Source organism: Aquila chrysaetos, chromosome Z, assembly GCF_900496995.4.
Source record: "Aquila chrysaetos chrysaetos chromosome Z, bAquChr1.4, whole genome shotgun sequence".
NCBI classification, from domain to species: domain Eukaryota; kingdom Metazoa; phylum Chordata; class Aves; order Accipitriformes; family Accipitridae; genus Aquila; species Aquila chrysaetos.
Window position 1 is genome coordinate 1909822 of NC_044030.1, and position 15389 is coordinate 1925210.

A 15389-nucleotide genomic window follows, 5' to 3' on the forward strand; every position below is an offset into this window, starting at 1 on the left:
GAGAAGCAAGAGGCTTCAAGGAAAGGATTGTGGGAACAAAAGAACTGATCACGAGCTATTAGAGAAGAGCAAGCAAAGAGTTCCTGCACGCTGCTATCTGTGGCCTAGAAAGGGAAGGGGAGTTGAGTATTAGAAAGGATAAGAGTATAGGATGGGGTGATTCCCCCTTCCTACCAAACACAGAAGAGCACTGACTGTTGATCTAAGAGGGTCCATTGTTTGAAGTTTAATATTCTCCATAAAATTTACCTGATTTACAAGCAAAAAATCTCTCCATTGTCTGCTATGGCAATAAAAGATACCGTCTCCTAGCTGATGGGAAGGTCTTTGGGATTTGTGAATGCCTTTTCTGATGCCTTCTTAATGATCAGCATCATCTTCTAGCTTATCCCTTTAGTGAAAGTTATCATTACCGAAACTCATTGCTTATTGAAACATCAGATAAGGTATAATTTAGACTACCTCTCTGATTGGCTATGATTTTTAATCCTTGTGATTCTTTAAGACTAGCTAAAGCTGATCTCTGATTGTAGTTGAGTACTGTGACTAAGCAAGATTTAAAATGTTGGGAATGTATCCTTCTTAATTTCAGTATGTTTATTATGCTGTTAATTGGAGCATCTACCCAAACTTTATTGATACCTACCAATCTAAGAATTAGTTTCTTGCATTTCCTTAGATCTCTTAATTGTATAACATGGGTTTTAAAAATTAAGAGAAATTAATTTTAAAAATTAATTTCTCTTCTGTTTCGAGTTTCTAAAGGAAAACTCTAAATACAGATATAGATAGATCAGTGGGTATATACAAGTTGCATAACTAATTAAATGTAACTAATAAAAATATTCATAATTCTAATTGATATTATATATCAACAACTTGTGTTAGCAGTTAAGTACAAGCGCTCCACTAAGTCCAACTCTTTTAGCTTCTGTTTCTCCCAACATCACCTCTCAGCACAGGTGCATGGTAAAAAGAGGGTGCAAGAATCTCTGGTGCACTAGAGAAAGTTTAGATACCATGAGCAACATGTCTGCAATGGCCTTAATGTGGTGATGTTTTATGGCACTTCACAATGGCAATGCAAATACACAAGACGGCTAACACCTAACATAAATTGAGGACTGGACATGCATTTTTCTGGAAGATGACTGAAAATGGCAAATTAAAAAAAAAATTACATAGAGAGGTAAATTTTTTAGCGTAATTATATTACCATATGCTGGTTTACCTATCTCTGTGGATATTTATACTTGAAAGTTCAGATATCCTTCCAGTTACTCTGCAGCTAACTCATAGTTTACATAGTAAGGGCTATAAAGTAGAATTATTCTGGGTAACTAGGTTACACTGACAGTTTTTTCAGTGATGTTGAACTTCAGGTTTTTATTAAGTGAAAAATCAGGAACAATTCTCAGCACTAAAATACACTTTCTTACTAAGTGGAAATTAAATTCCAGGATTCTTTTCACCTACGTGTCATAATAAAATTTAATTTTTTCATAATCCTTTTTGTTTTAAAATAATATTTTGATCACATACATATACGTATTATATATATTATATATACTCTTTGTATTTTGGTATATAATGTCTAAACTGCAAACATTGATACATTGTTAAAGCAGTTGTCAACAAAACAATGGATTTAATATTCTTTGTTTAAAAATTTTCATATCTGTTGTTGAATGAGACAGTCTATTCAATCTTATAAATATCATATTTAATAAAGAACAATCCACAGAAAAGGGAAAAAATGTCTTTATCCATAAGCAACCAGATGAGAAATGGATTTTTATTCAGTCAAATCCTTTTAGTCAATGAAACAGCACTTTCATGCATACTGCACTCAAGTGATAATTAATATAGTCTAATTCTGGACATGATGCCTGAATTGATGTACTGTCATCAATACCCCATGTTAAAATCAAACCTTGACAGGGACTTAACACCCTGGAACAGGTCATCATATGATAATACTCTTTTTTCCTTTCAGTATTTGTCTTCAACCAAGCAAAGTATTACAAGATGGGGGGAAAAAAAGGGAAATAATTACAAATGAAGAGTGACGCAGGCTGTGAATAGAACATATGTTAGGCTAGGCAGAGGCATCAGTGAATTATATCATTTCATGATGAAGCGGCAGTGGGGCTGAACGGACCTATTTTAAACCTTGATGTATTTTATCTCTACTGTATTTGGACTGTCATCTTTGGAGAAAGACTTTGTGTAATTGAGAGTCAGCTCCAATCTGCATGACTTGAGCATGAAGTGTAAGCCAGATGAACAGTGTTATGGAAGAAAGGGAAGCATCTAATAAGGTATAAATGAGTAATAAACTTTATACCTCAGACATTTAAATGTGTTTTATGAAATATGATGTTTAATGGTATTAATTTCGCGGTACTGTTAATAATATAAACAAGGTTTGAAAATACTTAAAGTTTTACTTAATTTTACTTTGTTATTTTATTAAAACCTACATATTTACAGTTGAGACATCCTTTCTCACGTTGAACATATAACAGAACCAAATTTTCCTTACATTATTTTGATGATTCTAGCGTATTTTTGTTCTTGAATTGAAGGTTCATCTTCATAGGCTGACATTATAATTTTATAGTTATTTGTTAATTTTGAGGGGAACTTGTTTTGATGATGTCTTTATCTGTACTGCCACAAACAATTATATCTCTAAAAGTCCTCAGGGAATCTGTATTTGTGTATGTTTTGCTTTTAGTGTAGTGAAAAAATTACAATTTTAAGACAGCTAAGTTTTTTTACTTTTCAGTTATTGCCCAGCAAGAAGTTGGCATATTGATTGTGTATGATACATCATCGACCCTCAGTAGTGATTATTTAGGAAGAATTTGTGGTAGTTCTAATAAGACCTTAATAAGTCTTCCAGCAGGTCTTGCTTTCTAATGTAAGAGAGCATGTGAATGCCATGTAGCATGTCCAGCACAACTCAAGGAGCATATTACGGACTTACTAATTTGAATTTAATTGTATCCAGCCTTTTGTTTGGATTTTATTTTGCTAGAAAGACTCTTCAGACAATTCACCTCTGGAGACAGAATAAATTTTTGTTGTTACAGCTATGGATAAAGACAAGTGATAGCTTCTGTAATACAACTACTTGTTCTGTATAAAACATTTTCTTCTTAGGTCACTGTAGTCACATAGAAGCATGAGCATTTTACAACCTCTTTTGCTTCCTCTGCATAGTTGGCCAACAGTTTCAAGCTTAGAATAAATGTTATTAACACTTTTCTTTCATGTTAAAAAAACAGCTATTCAGAAGAAACAGAAAAAAATAGGCATAATAATCCAGTATATGAACATTTGTACTGGAGAGGACTCTTACCTGTTAGTCAGATCCCCATTGACCAATACCTCCACGTAGGGCATCCTCATAACCCGACAAATTCCATATGGGGATGGGACAGATCTGTCTGCATAGCTTTGATAGCAGGGTTGGGTCACAGAGGTTTTGGAAGAAGGTCTTTGTCCTTGGAACCTGTGCATAAAAAATGGATTATTGCATAAATTCTTTTAAGCTGCCTTCTTCATTAGAAAAAAGGTTTCCTACAATTGGACCAGAGATATTAATATGGCAGCTTTTCTGTACAGGCCACAGCTCTAACACGTTAAAGGAAACATTACACTTAAAAAGTCTGTGATATCAGACCAAAATGCTACTGCGATCAGACTATCTTTTCTTTATTCCTTGCTTTTGCATTGTTTTATTAAGTTAACCTTATCTTTCCCCTCACAGTTTGAGCTCTGTACAACTAACTTCTCCTAGCAGTCTGTAGATACTGCGTCCATTAACGTTGCTACACTATGTTAGGTAGAAATAAATAATTTCTCGTGAATAAAACAGTATGGCACAAGAACATTTAACACCTTCACATTCACTTACTGGGATAAACTGCGTAATGATCTACAAGAGTACAAATAGGTAACTCTGTTCCAGCACATGTAGGAGATCTATAAAATTAAGCAGATGTAGTGATAAGAAGCTTGCTTAAAAACAGAGCAGAAGGCTCAAAGTGAACAGCAGAAATGAAAGCTGAGAAACACTGATAGAAGTTATAGAGGCAACCGTAATTTAAAACCTTTTTTTGGCATCAGTTCAGTCTGCCCCATGTACTACTGGTGTTTCAATTGCCTTCATACTGATGATCCTTTTGACTCTTTTACTGTGCAGCTTTACACTTTCATTTTACTACTATTTTAAGACATTGTATATGACTCTTGAATTGCTTTCTACTGACTTAAAACTGTATATGTATGCATACACGCATATATACACACACATATATTTAAAGAAGGACAGCTGTCATAAAAGTTATCTGTTATCCAAAGACCAAATGTGTTGCTTTTGAACTGTATCTCTTTACATGATTCTACTGTGAAAATTCACTTGAATCTGATATTATTCTTCTTGCAAATCAAAAAGCAAGATGATTTCTGGATGAGGAGAAAAGTAACTTTAGCAGAGTCTGCAAGATATGGAGTTTGGGCAAAAGAAGAATGTAATTCAGCTTTAAAACTGCAATAAACTTTTGTGTCTACAGAGCTAAGAAACTTCAAAACTACTGTTTACCAGTAGGCAAAGAAGAAAATAACATCAATAAAGCTATTAAAGTAGAAAGAAAACCTGTTCACATAAACTCAAGGTAATGTAACATCAATATAATTTGACCACATTTATGGAAAATTTATTTATGTTTTTAAAACTTCTGAATGGAATGTCGATTCCAAATGTCTGCTGGTAAAACCTGCATCTTTGGCATTACATCAATGATTTCTGGTTGAGACTTCCCTCGGTGTGCTCTGCTTCAGGCTTTTCCCATGTCCCGTGTTATGTGAAGCAATCTCCACCCAGGTTCCCCCCTACCCCATCCACTCTCTTACCTGGCCGATTTCATGTGCGTGGGTCTGGTCTTCTGGGTGAAGATGCTTCTGTGTGGCCACCATGGCCATCATGTTCTCAAAGGGATTATCATTTTGCAGTCAGAGTGCAGAATCTTTCTTAGAAAAATGATCTTATAGAATTAGAAGTATTTTGGAGCACTATGGCCCACTAGGGCTTAAAATCCAGAACAGAACTTCACAAATTTGACAGCTCCAAAACAAAGCTGAGTTGCTGGGCAGACTGTGAGGCTTTTGCTAGTCAAACTGGAGCTGTCACCTTCGTGAAAACTATTATGCAGTTCAGAGTGATTTGGACAAGTGTTTATTTGGGTTCAGTTCCTATGAAGAGAAGAAAACAGGTAGTAAAATATAACTTTATTATTTTTCCCTTCTGCTTTTTTTTTGCCTTTTAGAGGTCTTACAGTAACAAGTATCCTGAGTTAAGAGTTGATGAATTGTGGAGTCAAAATGAGAGTTATATATTTTTGACCTATTATGAATAGCTTAGTTCAGTTTTCACATAGTGTATTATAGTTTCATTTTTTTTTAAACGTGTATGTTTAGTGTAAAAATCTGTTTAAGAAAATACATAATGGCGGCTACATGGTGAGTCTGAAACTGAAAATTAGGTGTTCATTTTATCTGTCTGCACATCAGTTTGTGATATTCCTTGTGAGTTTCACACTGAGAGTGGCAGAAGTTTGACAGTCAGTGGCAGGCAGATTAGTAATAGTGCTATTGTCTGCCTAGAAATACGCACAGCTCATTGATTTAGAGCATGACTCATAGAGTAAAATCAAAACTACTCCTCTCTACCTTAAATTTTGGAGAAATAAATAATAATTACACAATAAAAATCCATAGGAGTGAAATTTTAACCAGAGAAAAGTATACAAATGAGCTGTGCTTGTAAATGTTCTTTAAATTAGTTTCATGGCTTGAGATTTATACATGTTTTTTTACATACTCTGTAAAGACTTGTATCCTTCCTACCAAACTTTAGATGCTACAATTGTATTATTAATATTACTACTAATACTGGTGAAATTGGACAAGAGGCAAATTACAGCTTTTTAGTATGTACTTTTTAGATTATATATGTGGTGACTTTTAACCAGTCCAAAAATGTTAGTATTAGTAATTGAGAAATGTATTTGTTTTATTTTTACAGATCAGTTGTTTTATACATGAAAAAATTTAGAGAAGTCTGGTATTTTATAAGACCTTTCTTTTAATACTTACCTTCCAGCATTATAAAACTTGGTAGCAGCAAAGATCTTTGCATTTTCATTATTATCATTTTTAAAGCGTGAATTCATTAGTATATATCACAGTCTTTCTGAAGTTTTTTAAGGGATGAAATAGTTTTGAAATCATTACTGAATTCTAGGGGCTAGAAGCGAAATTGTCCATCCTATCAATACAAATGACGATGTGGTACGTATATAAATAATAGGAAGCTGTAGCTCCCCCAGAAATGTTTGTTACAAAGTTTGAAAATAAAACATATGGCATTCAAAATAACCTTAGAGAACTTTTTTCTGTTGAAAAAGTAAAATCAGAATATAAATCGTCAAGTAAGAATATTTACAAAGGAAAAATAAGCACCCAGATCCATGATCTTTATCTTTCTCTTCTGTCATTAACAAAAAAACCCAAATTGACAAAAGACCAAGAATCATAATACATTTAATTCAAAAGTTTTTATTGTCCAGTTTTGAGTAAGCTCCAATGTCCACCTCAGTCAATGAATAAACAAAAAAGAACAATTCAGCACTAGTATTTGTTCACGAATTAAATGTCTGATTAGCTATGAACTAGGAAGTAGAACTATACTGTAAGAACAGAAAATTCTTTGGGGGATTGACCTTGATAGCACTGTATGTCATGATGACAATGATCTACTTCTACCATACTTCTTTCCAGAAACATTTTTATTTTACCTTTTTTTTTTCCCCCTAAGCAATTATATTTGTTCCAGCTATCACAGAGAAAAATATTGCTTTCATTTATATTTTATTTTTCCTATACCCCTCTTTATCCCATACCCTATGCCCCTTTTGCGCTAATGGAATATAAAAGACTGTTCTGTACTTCTGGTAACAAGATTCCCCTTCCAGATTCCAGTACCGTAGAGCAGCTGGAAGTGTTTAGTGGCCGTCTGTACCAGTACTCCCATCTTTTTAGCATTAAAATTAATTTTCCTCATCTTGGCATATAAAGAACCCAAGTGTGCCCCTTACCTCATTACCTGAAATTTTACAGTGACACCAACAGCAGGGGATGTGGTGGAGCAGCTTTTTGGATATCAAAAGTAGAAGCTCTGGGAGTATTTGCTTGAATAGACACTGCAGTTCTTGTAGCCTTTAATAGGTTCTTCCTTCGTGACTGTTGATGGCTAGAGCAATGTGGATGGATATCATCCAGGTTTTTCTGTCGCTCTGATAGCTTGCAATTTTTGTACCTAGGTAAGAGAACAACGAGGCACACATCTGAAGTGTATACTTGGTGCATAGTACTAATCAGCAATCTTGTTGACTGTCACAGAGGAAGGAGGCTGAATAACTGAACATGTTTATTTATGTATTGTGCAGTGTAGTGACACAAGGTAAAAATGAAAGTATTTTGTTGACTATCTTAGCTGCTGTTCCAGTAATGCCCTCATTTTTTGCATGAATATTGATTTTCAGTTTGGGAAACATACTGAGCTCCATAAAATCACCATTCCTGAGCATTATATTTTTATAGGAGGCAGTGTTTAGATATGGATAGACATAATTAGATATATAAAAGTTGGATGCAAGCATGCAGTGACACTAAGGTGCTCAAGCTGGGGAATTTCTGCATATTCAGGGAAACGAGTAGTAGGCACCTGGCCTTCCTTGGGAAGAAAGTCGGACATAGGTATTTTTATTATACTTGTTTTCTTTTGTTTTCAGTAAGCTTTCCTAATTCTGAGCTGTGAACAGGACCTCTAAAAAATTTCACATCTTTTAAATTTACAGATGAAATTTTCCTTGAATTCCTAAAAATGGAATGATTTTTTGAGAGCACTAACAAAAAGCTTCCAAAGTGACTAAGTCAATTTTGAAATAGAACTTTGAAAAGAGATTGCTGCAGATATTATTAGAAGCAAGAAGTCAAAAGATTACAAGAAAGGCCTGAAAAGGGAAAGAGGGGAAAACAATACTCTAAAAAATTAATAAGGGATGTAGAAAAAATTTAATACTAAGGATAAAATTGACTGGAGTATGACAGGAAGGCCGCAGTGGAAAGAAAATTAGAGAATAAACAATCATGTAACAAAGTGTATACCTTCACTTGCCAAATAAATGTCAGTGAGATCCTTTCTTGGACTCTTCTGCCACGCTCCACCTAAAAGCTGGTACTTTTCCCAGGCTCAGATGACTGCCCCATGATAGTTACATGAAATCATGTAATTTCCTTCTAAAAAACATCAGCATGATTAGTTCAATAATCAAAGCACTATTGTCTGTCATATTGTCTGTGGAGATGAGGGGGTAGAACAGATAGTAGAATTACACTGATACAGATCTGAAGGTTAAACTTATGGGATCTGGGGTCAAATCTTAACATCGTTGACAGGAGTAGCTATTCTGCCATTGACTTCAATGGTGTTGGGATTCACATCTTTTGAGTGCCATAGAGGAAACTGTGAAGTGATAATTATGCCTTTATATAACCTATAAGGGTAAAATACTTGTAGTTAAATACTTCACATAGATCTATAGTTTTAAGAATATATTGTTTATGTTTAAGTATATATTAATAATTTATTTCTAAGATATTTCTTTACAATGTTTGGAGATAGTACCTTTGCATGTAGTCATAAAAATACAGTCTTTTAGTGTTAATATATACATAAAATACTGTGAAGCCATTGTTTGAAAATGTTAGGCCATTCTAAGCTATTCTGTTAGCTGGCGATCCTAAATTTGTTGTTGAAAAGTTGAAGGATATCAATAGATACAGCTGCTTCTAAAGCAGGTTCATATTTTAGGGAAATGTTTTCTTTAAACATGGGAGCAGTCTTTGAGAAAGCAATGTTAAAGGAAAGAAAAAATGAATTAAGGAACTTTAGAGAGTACTTTAGTTAATTATATAATTGTAATCATCATAATTTAGTATAATCATATTTAGATTTGTTTAGTACAATGATTAAAATTTAAATATATCTCTTGAATGTATTAGGCATAAAATGAGCTCAAAATTTATGAGGGGAAAAAAGGAATAGAAATAATTGGATTCTTTGATAGGAATTTAGTCCTGGAAACTGTCAGTATATTAATTTTTAATTTTTATTCTTTTTATAGGTAAGCACTTTGATTAAAGTAATTTAATCTACTCACCTAAATAAAAATAGGTGTTTGAAGAATAAAGTTCAATTCTCAATACACGATTTTCTGTATTCCTTGCTTCAGTTGATAATTTTACAACCATCCAAAATATGCAAGAGCTGCACAAAACACAGTTAATAGTGCTGGAAGGACTTGTAATGATATTTTTTTTAGGAAAAACATGGAAGCTTCTATTTCACTTTTAGCATGTTCAATGACTTGGTTATCAATAGGGAGAGGAAACAATTATAGAGATCATTAAATTCAGAAATAAATGGCAGCCTCTGTCCTGTAAACACAGTATCTGACTGACTCAAGTATTTGCAGAACCAACATCTTATGACAGAGCAGTCATTTTCATGCAGTTCAGCATTATTTTATATTTTCTTGAATGAAGCGATGGACAGTATTTGTAAAATTGAGACATCTTAGTACATTTTTATGTATGAAGTACTGTGGAATGCATACAGGCTTTTCCCTTCATTTTTGCTTTTTGCCTTGGTTGTGTATTTTAAATAAGGTCCATTGAAATGGGTAGTAATGTTTTATTAAAAATTGGTTGTTTACCTCACAACCATTAGTACAGAAACCTCTCCCTAATCTCAGATGCACAGGTCTTGTCCCCAGCTCCCTCATCCGTACCTGCTTTGTCTGTCATTTGTAATAAAAGTCAGTCAAAAATGATGGCTAAGATGGGACCATTCTTTTAGGGAAAAAAAGAATGATAAAAAGAAATGAAAGGGTAGCACGGATATCAGTACAGTGATGTGAGTCACAAAGTCTGTGAACTTACTTTCACTGTTAGTGTCTTCTTTTTCCCTTCCTCAGATTCCTCAAGTCTTCTTCTAATCCACCTGTCATGTGGCTGACACTGTAAACATAGTTAGATGTCAGATTACCACTGAAATACCTTAATGCCGTTAAAAATGTACATCGGTTTCTCTGTGACAGAAGTAATGTCTTCCTACAGCTCTCAAGCATGAGCAGAAGGTTCTGGATAATATTTCTATGCAGATACATAGTAGTAAATAATAATAATAATAATAATAATAATAATAATAATAATAATAATAATAATAATAATGTGGAGTGTTTACTATATGATTTTTTTTTAGTCACACAGTATGCTACAAGATCTCTCTTAGTAGATCACTTAAAAATAACACAATTCCATTGTAAATAAATCATTATCCATGTACACCACTCTTCAGTTTTCAGATGGTATTATTAGCCAGAGTTGCGAAATAAAGCAACTTTCCCAAGTTTTCTTTCAAGTATCTTTCCTATGTTCTGTTGAAATTAGACTTCTATACATTGATATGTATTTAATAAGAACATTTCTTTTTTTTTTTCTGGTACATTTCCAGAGCTCTAGCATGCAGTGAAGGTTTTATAGTCAGTGTGCAGTGCAGCAGATGTCATTCCATTTGCCTAAGTCCTGCTGACATTTGGAGTTGTGGATTAATTGAGCTACAGAATGAAATTTAATTAAAATTAAATACAGACTTGGCCATTGTATCTGTTCATTTTTTACACTCTAGTGTGTACATTTGCAGTCAGCGCCATAGTTAATTTGTTTAATCAGGATGCTATGTGGGAGAAGCTGCACTTTGTTTTAAGCTAAAATTGTGGCAGATGCCAAGTGGAGCATCGTTTCTATAATTTCATGTGATATGCGTCATGTAAATCATGCTATTGATGTGCCTCAGAACAACCTGAAGGGTGCAGATTATTCTATTTGTGCAGTTATTGAAAAAGAAAAGACTCTATAAAAGGTGGGGTTTGGTTTGTATTTTTTGAGGTAAAGATTTTGTTTAAGCTGATGTTTTAAGTACTCTGCTAATTTAGTTAGCTTATGAGGAAATATATTGGAAGTGAAAGAATTACAAAAGTGCAATTTATTTCTCTCATAAAATGCCATTGTCAGAATCGGTTTAGCCTTGAGATAGATCTGTAATGGAAATGTCAACAGAAGGCATTAAAAAATGCCAATACTTGATTTTTTTCTTAATAATTGAGTAGGTATATATGTGGGAAGCATTTGAATTTTTTTTCTTCTCTCTGACCATATTAATAGGTAGCAAATACTCGGAAAAGTAGAAGTAACACTGGAGGGAATATTTATGGATTCTGTCTTTATGCATTTAATTTAGGTCCATCTGGAAGCGCTTACTTCTACTCCTTTATATGTAGGTAGCACTAATTTTAGGTTTTCTGACTCAATCTAAATTAGATGCCTAAAGCAGCCAAAGTAGATGGTACAAATACCTCTCCGTGCATTAAAATAAAGAAGACATTAGTAGACACCATCCTGAATATTTCTTAGTGACACATTTCTACTGTGAAAACTGAGGACATAAAGTCTCTCATTTACAGGTTACTGAATGAACAGACTTTTCTGAGTCTGTTTTTTCAACTTTGTCCTTCATTACTACAATGAAAAATGTTCAGGTGTAGCATGCTTTTCAAAAGCCAATTGAAATATCGAAACATCCCAGGATATCCACTCAGTTTCCAACAACATTTGGCTCAAGGCTTCCTTTAAACAGAGGAAGTGTCTTTATATTTAATATGTGATGAAGGATTTCTCTTCTATGAACTTCTCTATTCTCCACCTGAATCCACATAAACTTTAAGCATCTGCAGCAGTGCATCACTCCACTGCACGTTGCATGAAGAAACCCCTCTTATTTGGTTTTAACCTGCTGCTGGTCTCTGCGCTTGCAGCCAACCGGATCCCACATTGGAAGAGACGGTGTAAAGTGGATTCCTTCTCTCTAATTCCATGCTGCTTGAGGTTTTATGGACTTCTTTTATATCCTGCTACGCCATGTCTTTTCCAGCCTGAACTTAATCCCACCTATTTTTGTACCTTACTCAGTTCTACTGTATCCTTCTTTTTTCTTAAGATAGAGGGATGGTGGAACCAGAAATGTATATAGTATTCAACATGTGAGCAAGCCATGGATTTATATCCATTGCACAGTATAATACTCTTACTAATTTTCCTGCTAAATCTAAATGCTTAAATCCCAAGGCTGCATTCCCTGCCCCCCTTTCTACTTATCACTGAACTTATGTGTTCCCAGAACCATTTAAGGCCTCAAGATCTTATGCATCATTGGTAATAACCAGCTCAGAGCCTATCATTTTACCAGTACAGTTAGGATTGAGATTCTGTTATATGTTACTTCACATTTGTCTTTGCTGAATTTCATCTACCATCCTAACACCCAGTGTTTCAGAGTCATAAGGGCTTTCTTGATGTTTGCACCATCAGGTCTTGACTTTACCACTTTTAAGTGTGTTGTATCATCAGCAAACTTTGTCATCTCAGTTCACTCACCCTTTTCTTGTGATTTCTGAATAACTTAAGCAGCATGGGTCCTTGTGGAGTTTCTCTGGCACACACCATGCAAACTGACCATTGATTCTTACCTGTCTCCTGTGTTTTAACCAGATTTATCCATGTTGCAACCCTTTCTTTTCCACCATGACTGCTTAGTTTCTTTGCGAGGCTTTGGTGAAAGACTTTGTCAGAAGCTTTTGAAAACCCAAGCAGACTATATTGAACAAATCTTCTTTACAAACTGGATTGTTGATATGTTTGTCACATGTGACTTCCCTTTACCGTGGGTGGGCTGACTCTTACCTGGTATAGCAATTTATCTATCTGTACACAAGTTCTGTTCTTTATTATAGTATCCACTAACTGGCCTGGTGCACTCCTGAGGCTTACCTGTTTGCAGATACTCCCTGGAACACATTTCAAAAATGGTGGCACATTTACCACATTCCAGTCCTTAATGAAGTGGTTTTAAGTGGTAGGTTGCACACCACAGTTAGTGGTTCAGCTATTACATTCCTGAGTTCCTTTGAAACCATAATGTGAATACTGTTTGGTTCTGGCAATTTGCTACTTTTTTTTTTTCCTTTATTTGTCACATAATGTTTTCTACTGCCATTCAATTTGATATAGATTTTCTGCTGAGACCTTTATTAAGAAAGCTTGAAGTGTAGGAACCTTCTCAAGTTTTCCACAATTTATTCAGAAGCAAAAAAAACCCACAGCAAAAAAACTGTGAAGCTGGCACGCTGATGGTCTAGCCATGTGAACACTCAAGCAGAATTCCTGCTCCTCATGTGTTTGGAAACACATTATTCTATCGTAAGTGTTTAATGCCTTGTGTGGGTTGTTACTCAAATGCTTTTCTGGACTGTCTCACTGTGTTTTTACAACTGGCCTACCACAGTTTATGATAGTCTCTATTTTCAACTTTCAGAATGATGCCTTCTTGCTTTTAATAACTTCATTTCCCCTACTGTCTAATTATTTTAAGTTCTTCGTGCCATATCTGTTCTCTGAAGTGACCGTTTGCTTTCTGTCTCCAACAAGATGCCCCTTGTCTTTGCATTGCCTACAAGGATTTAACTCTCCTCACTGCCTCTCTTGGGGATATAAAGCTTTCTGTCGTCATACGTAGCAGAGCTACAGCATTGCTGAAGTTGAGCACAGCTTTTTGAGGTGAGGCACAGCTGCGCGGTATTTTGGGGGGTTGCCCAGGAAGGTTGAATTCCAGTGCGTTGTAGCTGCTGTTACAGAGTGGATTTTTGACAATGACATTTCAAATCAAGTCTGTTGTTCTGCTCAAACCCAAGTCAAAGGTTGTTTCTTCTCTCGTGGGCGGCTAAACAGACTGTTCCATCAATCGATTGCTGACCATGTCTACAAATTTAGTCACATCGTCAGGTCACAATGTGGTATTTTTCCAATCCACAGCGTGAGAGAGTAGCCTGAGTCTCCCATTACTGCAGCATCTTTGCTGCCTGCTCTCCCTCGGCATATCACAGGCAGTGTCACCAGTTCCGGTCAGGCAGTCAGCAACATCATTCCAATACTAAGTTTTTCCCGTTTAGGTCTTGAATTTCAATCAGTAGAGGATCTATCTTTCTTCAGACAGCTGCAGTCAAGACCAAATGTGTTTGGTTTCTGTAAGTAGGCTGAGCCAATATCCCAGCTAACCTGGATTCTCAGCATCCCTCCAAAACTCTCTAACTGCAGTGTCCGTAAAAATAGATGTATTCTGAAGCTTTATGCCATATAACATTGTTTTCCTCTTCTCAGCTATAGTCACCTGAACTTCAACTTCTTTTGCTGTTCTTATTTCTATCTTACTGCTCATTTATAGAGTAACAAACAGGAACATGGCACTTTACAGGCAAGAACAGACAACACTTCTGAAAGACTGTCTCCATCTTGGCACTTACAGTAAAATTCAGAAAATGCCCTACAAATAATTGAGTTTTAAAAAGCATTTTGAAAAGCATTAAAAGGGCTTACATGTGGCTTTCTTACTCACATGGTAAGAAAAGGATTAGCCAAGGGGTTAACGCACTACTGATGCTATTAAAATGTTGATAGGCATCTTAATAGCACATGAATTAGGATTAAAGAAGGGTAGCTGGATGGAAGGAGGCACTGTTTTGTGGACTCAAACCTGGGAGAGAGTGGAGGAGTAAAAAGGCTTTACCCTGAGGGTTAGGAGAACCAGTTACACAGTAATTTGGAAAGGGCCATTGGAGTAAAAAGGTTCGTTCCTGTCTGCGCAAGAAAGTGGCACTGTGACCAGTGGGCACATCGCTGCATGAGAGAGTCCTCTTACAGTGAGATGTGTACTAAAATTTGTACTTTTTTTTCAGTCACTGACATGGAAAAAAAAGATTTGGTAATGATGCAAATGACATATGTCAGGAACAGGATGAAAAACAGTGAAATAACAAGAATTATTTAGAGGATGGTGGGGTAATAAAGCTGGTAGTCACCCAGCTGACAGAATGATGAGTTGGAAAATGGAGAAAGATTTCTAACAGGGAATAGAAAGATTTTTTTGCCTAAATTCCAAGATAATAACATGACATTCAGGAGGAGGTAGTAAAGGGACAATGGGAGAGAAGACACAAAAGAAAATAGGCAAGGCGGGGGGGGGGGGGCGGTGAGTTGAGGCAGTGGTCAAAATTGAGTACTAGGACTGAGAGGAGGAACAGAGGAATGATACTGAGAGTAAGAAACTTTTAAATTAGAGGTGGAACTGTGAAAGAAAGAAGGGG

The 15389-nt window shown here is 35.4% G+C and overlaps 1 protein-coding gene and 1 long non-coding RNA gene across 8 annotated transcripts in view; one reads left to right on the forward strand and one right to left on the reverse strand.

Moving 5' to 3' along the window:
• KIAA0825 (KIAA0825 ortholog) overlaps positions 1-15389 on the forward strand; it is a 253319-nt gene that overhangs the window by 177866 nt on the left and 60064 nt on the right. The gene's annotated exons all lie outside the window — the stretch shown is intronic.
• Positions 7178-10152, reverse strand: LOC115337008. The gene is made up of 3 exons (XR_003922009.1): positions 10075-10152; positions 8239-8370; positions 7178-7387 (listed from the first exon to the last, which is right to left on the reverse strand). It is a non-coding gene; the product is annotated as an uncharacterized LOC115337008 (long non-coding RNA).